The sequence below is a fragment of the Littorina saxatilis genome, linkage group LG17 (genome assembly GCF_037325665.1).
Source record: "Littorina saxatilis isolate snail1 linkage group LG17, US_GU_Lsax_2.0, whole genome shotgun sequence".
Lineage (NCBI taxonomy): Eukaryota > Metazoa > Mollusca > Gastropoda > Littorinimorpha > Littorinidae > Littorina > Littorina saxatilis.
Window position 1 is genome coordinate 30637256 of NC_090261.1, and position 7163 is coordinate 30644418.

Genomic DNA, 7163 nt, shown 5'->3' on the forward strand with positions numbered 1-7163 from the left:
TGTTGAATTTTAATGTCTAATGTAAAGCGCCATGAGACTGCCATTTGGCGGTGAACAGCGCTATAAAAGAATGTTTTATTATTTAAGTTATTGAGACATCCCAGTGCACTAAGGGATTTATAGAGCAAATCGAGAAAATTCATTATTGAACGAAGCGCATAGCGCTGAGTTCAATAATTATTTTCGAGATTTGCTCTATAAATCCCTTAGTGCACTGGGATTGTTTCAATAACGATATTGTCAGTACCGCCATAGAAAAAAGAAGATTCCAAGCGCACATTTTGCAACGCGCATTTGAATAGGCATAACTGTGTGGTCAGGTCGTGTACAGTAAAGATCTACTTTTGTGTGGGGTGTCTCAAGTGTGTCGTGCTTTCGTCACACGCATTTTAATTTCTGTTGGTAAATTCCAGTGTAGCGTTAATCTGAACAGTGATGATCTTTCAGAGAGACCTCATTTGAACTCGGAGAAAGGGCTGTGCTCTTCATTATTTGCGATTCGAAACCTCCAGTCGAGCTTCGACGGATTGACTGTGCGGAGTGACTCCCCTTGAATTGACTCGAAGCCGCGGGACTCGACGGTTCGCACATTTTCAAAACAAATGTGGCATATTTTCGTGTTGTATCTTCATTCATCGGGGAGTCTGATACTAAATATGAACGGTAAGAATGCTCTGAACCCTACACGTATTATATCCCCATCGTTTTTTCGTTCACATTTGCCCAACATGTTAATTTGCTGAGCGGGGTTTATGTCGTCTGCTAGGGCAATCAAACCACTGCATGCAGTCTGCACTGACTGAGTCTGCACGCACGAGGCACGCTGGTAATAAGTCTTATAATGGTAAGAACGTTCTGAACCCTACACGTTTTCGATTACGATTGTTCTTGCCTTGAAATAATAATTCGGAAACTGAACTGATGCAGTCGTATTTCAGTGTAGTCAGTGCGGCTACGTATGACCAAACACTGTACATAAGGAAGACGTGGAACTTGCGAAGAAAATGCGAAAAAGTGTTTGTGGGTTATCGTCCCTAGTTACATGCTGACGGCGAAAACAAAATGGCGGATCGCGTAGGTACCGATCGCGTGCGAGGTGGTGGTAAATTGTGCTCGGCTTTTTGTTGCAAGAACGCCCGTTACAAACAGAGCTGCTTCGGGAAAACTTTCCACAAGTTCCCTAAAGAAGAAAAAAGGTGGGTTGTGCAGTGATTATTTCATCAGGTTTACCTTCTTCAGAATGAGAATGCAATGGCTCGAGTCAACTCACTCAGATAAGCCAACTGTCTCTGGGCATTTTTGTCTGGTATGAATCATGATACTACAGTATTTATAGAACTAATATGCAAATGAAATATTACAAACATAGCATGGATCGGTTCATCCTGAGATTTCTGTACTAGCTGTACTATGTACGCGTGTGTCTGCGTGTGTACCTGTGTGTGCATGTGTACACTGTACTTACGACTGTGAGTGTGAGTCAGCAGTCAGTACAAAACAACAGTTTACACTTGATGACAAACTACCCGTGGGCATATTTGCCGAAACCTTTATCAAACCTTGCTTACGGGAAAACTACAGTACAAAGGTACATCACTCATCCGTTTTGCGTTCAGGCAGAGCGTTAGATTTAGACTGAAGATCTGATTTAGCTTTTTTTGTCTTTCCTTTTTGCTTAGTTTAACAATAACATTGTTGTTTTTATTGTCAAACTAGGTGCAGAATATGGATGCAATTCACAAGGCGAGAGGACTTTGAAAAGCTGCAGCCAGCTGATGTTCAAGGTCTCAAGCTTTGTACTGATCACTTTGAGGCCAACCAGTAAAACAATCCTGCAGAGAGGTGATCACTTGTGTGGAATGCTGTCCCGACATTGTTTGCAGTGCCCAATCCACCACCGAAGGTTATTTATTTATTGGTTTTAGGTTTTTGCAAACCAATGAAGCACACTATTAAATGCAGGCTGAGTAATGACAAGTTTGAGGCTGATGTAAGAATTGAAAAAAAACAGCATTGTTCCCATCAAATAATGCCTGTTTGCATTTAGCGCAAAAAAATGATAAGGCCAACAAAAAAAAGTTACTTATTTTGGATTGACGTCTTGATTATAATGATATGATGAACTTATTTTGCCAAAAAACAGCCCCAAATGGCAAAAAAAGTATAGGGTCGGCGTCAACAACAAAAAAGTTGTATGTTTCTGGTCACCTGACCCTACCTATGTTTTCCCGACGACCCTAGACTTTTATTTTGCATTTTCAAAAATAAAAGGGGTATTCGAAAATCAATAGTTTTCCTGCTTTTCAACAAAATAAGTTAAAAAGATGGTTTAAAAAAAAAAGTTTAGAAAAAAAATCTCCACCTTTAGTCATGTTAGGCCACAAAAAAAGTCTGTTTAAGGTAACATAGGCCCCCCAAAAATAGCGTCGGTAGGTCGGCTTTTTATTTTTGTATTTTAGCCATCTGAATATTTTAATTTAATTTTTTAATGCCCCAAAAAAGTCTAGGGCCGGTGGGAAAATAATAGGGTCGGTCCGGATACTGTAAACAGATTATTTTTTGTTTTGCCTTACGAGAAACATACACTTTTTTGTGTGGCCTAAGACCAATGCCATGAAATTGGGAGAATTGTTTCATTGTGACTGGGTGTTGGTTGTGAGTTTGTCAGTTAAAGAGCTGTGCATTTGCAGGTTGCTAGTGGGAGGAAGCCACCATCGCAAAGGGTAGCTACAAATGAAGCCAGCACCGACCTGTCGCCTGATGCACAAATTGTTCAACCAGGTAAGAGATTTTTAACCATGAAGAACACCCTGACATCAAAAAATGTTTAAACCCATCCATTACATAGTTGATAATTGCTGTATAGGGTGACGGGCGGGGTGGTAAGACGTCGGTCTATTAACTCGGAAGGTCGAGGGTTCGAATCCCGGTCGCGGCCGCCTGGTGGGTTAAGTGTGGAGATGTTTCCGATCTCCCAGGTCAACTTATGTGCAGACCTGCTAGTGACTTATCCCCCTTCATGTGTACACGCAAGCACAAGACCAAGTACGCACGAAAAAGATCCTGTAATCCATGTCAGAGTTCGGTGGGTTTTAGAAACACAAAAATACCCCGCACGCTTCCTCCGAAAGCGGCGTATGGCTGCCTAAATACGATCATACACGTAAAATTCCACTTGTGCAAAAAAAATGAGTGCACGTGGGAGTTTCAGCCCACGAGCGCAGAAGAAGAAGAAGAAGCTGTATAGGGCGGATGCATGGATGGATGAAATTGTACCTGTAGTTCCAACACGTAAAGATGGGAAACATATCCTGTTAGAGGCATGGTGTAACAAGAAACAATTAAGTGGCTCTATTCCCATCCCCCCCCCCCCCCCTTTCCCCGTAGCGATATAAGCTTCGTGGTTGAAAACGACGTTAAACACCAAATAAAGAAAGAAAGAAAGAGGCATGGTGTGTGAGGAGTTTACCTGGTACTGTTGTCCTAATCAATCAATCAATCAATCAATCAATATGAAGCTTATATAGCGCGTATTCCGTGGGTACAGTTCTAATGGCCTCACCCATTCAGTACCAAACAAGGTCAATTCCATCATTGTTCCACATCGTATCCATAGTTGCTAACACACTTCATTTCTGGCCTGCCTTCCTACGCTATTGTTTATTTTCATTTTGTGATTTAATTACACATGTTTTAATTTCTTCCAGGTTGTAACTTGTTATGGTTATGTTATTTTATGTGTGTTTTCTTTTTTAGATGACATTCAGGCGATCCTGGAGGACATAGGATGTAAAGCATCAAAGTCGTCATCCTCCCCATCCCCTCGTGAAGCGGAACTTCGGCAGAAGGTCAACAAACTGAGGAGCAAGGTTTTCCGATTAGAAAAGAAAACGATGGAACCCCGTGTAAAACGAGCGAGTAAATTAGCCAAGCCTCCCAAGAAAGACTTTGTAGTAGAACAGTTGTCTCATATATTATCAGGCGAGGCGAGCTATTTTGCCATTTATGCCTGTTACATATTTACCGGTTATCTGCTGCTGTGTCCAATCCTGGCAGAGACGGGAACGCATGTTACCAAGGAGCTGAAGGAGAGTCAATGAGATGAGAGAATGTGATTAACAATTGCCAACTCTCTCCGTACAAAGAGGGTCCAAAATTGTATAAAAAAAAATTGATGGTAGGCAATTCAAAATTAAAAAAAGGACTCTCGGAGCATGGACTTAATGAGTCAAAAATTAAAGAAGGCTCTATGAGCCGAAGTACATGTTTTGTCTATTGTCTTTTTTATTTTGAATTCCCTACCATCTATATTTTGATACAATTTTGGACCCTCCCTGGTGTGTTGTTTCTGATGTACCTTTTAGTCTGTTTACAGTAACATAGGCACACAAAAAGAGGGTCGATAAATCGGCTTTTCTTAATTTTTTTTTATAACCATCTTTTTAAATTATTTTGCAAAAAAACAGGAACAAAATTGATTTTTTTTTCTTTTTCTTTTTCTCCAAATGCCCCCCAAAAAAAGTCTAGGGTTGGTCTAGAAAAATAGGGTTGGTCGGGATACCGTAAACAGGCTATTTTGCTTTGTTTTGCCTAAGCAATGACTAACAAACTTTCTTTAGGGTCTGACATTGTATATACTATACAATTTTTGGGGTATTAACTAAATACATGTATACAGTTTTCGATTCCTTTTATACTTTTTCACAAATTAGCCCCCCCCCCCCTTTTTTTTGTGTAGTCTGCCCTGGGGGCGGGAGGTCTCCTAATTTCGGTTTCTAGGGTCACCTTATGCTTCCCCATGAGCTGAGAACTTAATTTAAAATGAGCCTCGATTTTTTTATTTGTATTTTGTAATTGTGCCTTTGTCCAGTCACAGGATTTCACTTTGTACTTAAAAACTTGGCGCTGTCATCATTTATTGCTATTTATTGTTCAGTTGTTCAGTATTTATTGCTATTGGGCATCAGTTGTTCAGTTGCCCTCTTTCGAATGAGCCATGCATGCATTATGGATGTGTTTAGCGAATTGGGATACCTCAAGCAATGTAAAAGAAGAAACAATGTGAAGCAAACATATAGCACCAAATAAAATAACCGAATCAGAATGGAAACTTCTTCAGTGTATGTGTGTGTGTGTGTGTGTGTGTGTGTGTGTGTGTTTGCTGTTTTAAATACCGAAAATGTGAAAATAAAGCAAGTCACAACATGAGAAAGATCGACTGTACTAGTCATAACAAAGCAGGAGACAGCCTGATCAGCATGCAGCAAAGGGGAATAACTCGTATTTAGCCATTCTCATTTCTAAGCATGCCCAATGAGGAAGTTATCCTTCTTCCCATTGTAGTTTCTTTGGTATGACAGAGTCGATCGAGTCAGTCTTCCAAACTGGTCTAGCTGGTACGTTATCGGAATAACACTTGTGTTTTCTGCTAGCGGGTGGGAATTTTATATTAACTCATCATTTGGTAATGTGGATGATAAGCTACATGCCACTAACACGATGAGAAGAATCTATGCAAGTCGGCGAGAATTAGATGAAACCCAGCGGCTTCTATTTTTAGATCAGTGGCAGCCGCACTGTGGCACAGGCACATGCAATCTGTCAGAAAAAAAAACCACTTCTGCTTTAATTGAGAAGTAGGGAATTTATGGTCATTTGGTATTGTGGAGAATATAAGCTACATGTCAGTAATTAATTCTGAGGATGAGAGCACAGTCTTGCTTAGGTAAAGGGCGTAAGAATACGCTCTGTGGAAAAGTTAGCGCACTCCAAGAGTGCGCTAACAGTTTTAGCGCATCGCCATTAGCCAATCAACTGGTTCACATCAGTCATGTGACACCAGTACTTACTGACAATTATTATTATTGTTCACGTTTTGTTTGTTTTCAAGTTGTTTGTTGTGGTTGTTTTTATGTTTTTTTGTTTTTGTTGTTGTTGTTTGTTAAGCTTTAAATTTGCTAGGTGGGCAGCATCCTTTGCGTTTTGTTCTTGTTGTTATTGCAAGCAATAACATCAAATTAAGAACATAATGAAATCAAATGTTCGTAACCTCATTTCGAACTGGTGTACATTACCGGTATTTACCAAAACGCATGTTATAAAAAAAACATCCATATAATTTATCATGACGTGACATGCCTAGAATCACCAGTCTGATGGCTTCCTGGGCAGAAAAGGAATTTTGTTTGTTAAAATTTCGTGTGAGGATTGACGTAGATCTAAGTTGTTAAATAATGTCAGCAAAAAATGGCTCGCTGTGAACAAAAAAACAACGACAACAACAGTCAGGCTACAGAGTTTTCCGGGTATCACAAGAGGAAGCGATACTCCAATGTAAAACTGAGCCTGGAAAGATGTCAGATTATTTACAAGAGGGTTTACATGATAGGAAAGGTATCTTTTAAGACTCCAATTCGTTCCAAGTATTTCTCAGATATGTTCTTCATTTCTGCGCCATTGTTTCCATTCTGCCCGGTCCTGCTGCCACGTGGGGGTGTGGGGTAGGGGAGCTAATTGGCGGGAAAATAAACACGTGCTCTGCCCCTGGCGTCTGTCAGGATACCCGCGCGTCACCGTGGAGCCAAGAGTTCTTCACAGTATCCGGACATTGTTGTGTTAAGCTCTTCCGTGTCTGGCGCAAGATAGTGTAAGAAATAATTGCCGCCAGGACTTAAAGGCACAATCCTTCTGTACAAAAAGGTTTCACTGAGGGCTCCCTGTCTCAGAGCTGGTCAGGTTTTACAAGGGAAAAGGCAGCTTCATCCCTCGACTTGGACACATGCCAAAAGTCAACGTCCTGAAAGAGGCCGCAAGGGGTTCCATGCACGGATGGGGCGTAAACCTTTAGTCGGCGTGTAAACAGCGTGCACCGCCTACATCAACCCGATTCCTTCATAAGCGTGAAACTGAAACAATTTGGACACCAGGGGAGTTATGCATGAGTGACGTCTAAACGTTTAGGCGGCGTGCAAACAGCGAGTGCCGCCAACCGCGAGCTACACGGTATGCACGGGTGGCGACTACACGCTTGTACCACCGAAACTGGCGACTAAATTTAGACGTGCTCCGGAGGTCGTCTAAATGGTTTACACGCCGACTTCAGTGAACAGAATGGCCATTTTCATGGTTTTCCGCCATCAAAGTCGACGAATTTTTTCGCCGTA

At 41.2% G+C, this 7163-nt stretch overlaps 1 long non-coding RNA gene across 1 annotated transcript; it reads left to right on the forward strand.

Annotated features, from left to right (window-relative positions):
• The first annotated feature begins 1169 nt into the window (after positions 1-1169).
• LOC138952643 (uncharacterized) lies at positions 1170-5104 on the forward strand. The gene is made up of 2 exons (XR_011451400.1): positions 1170-1903; positions 2691-5104. It is a non-coding gene; the product is annotated as an uncharacterized lncRNA (long non-coding RNA).
• The last annotated feature ends 2059 nt before the right edge of the window (positions 5105-7163 follow it).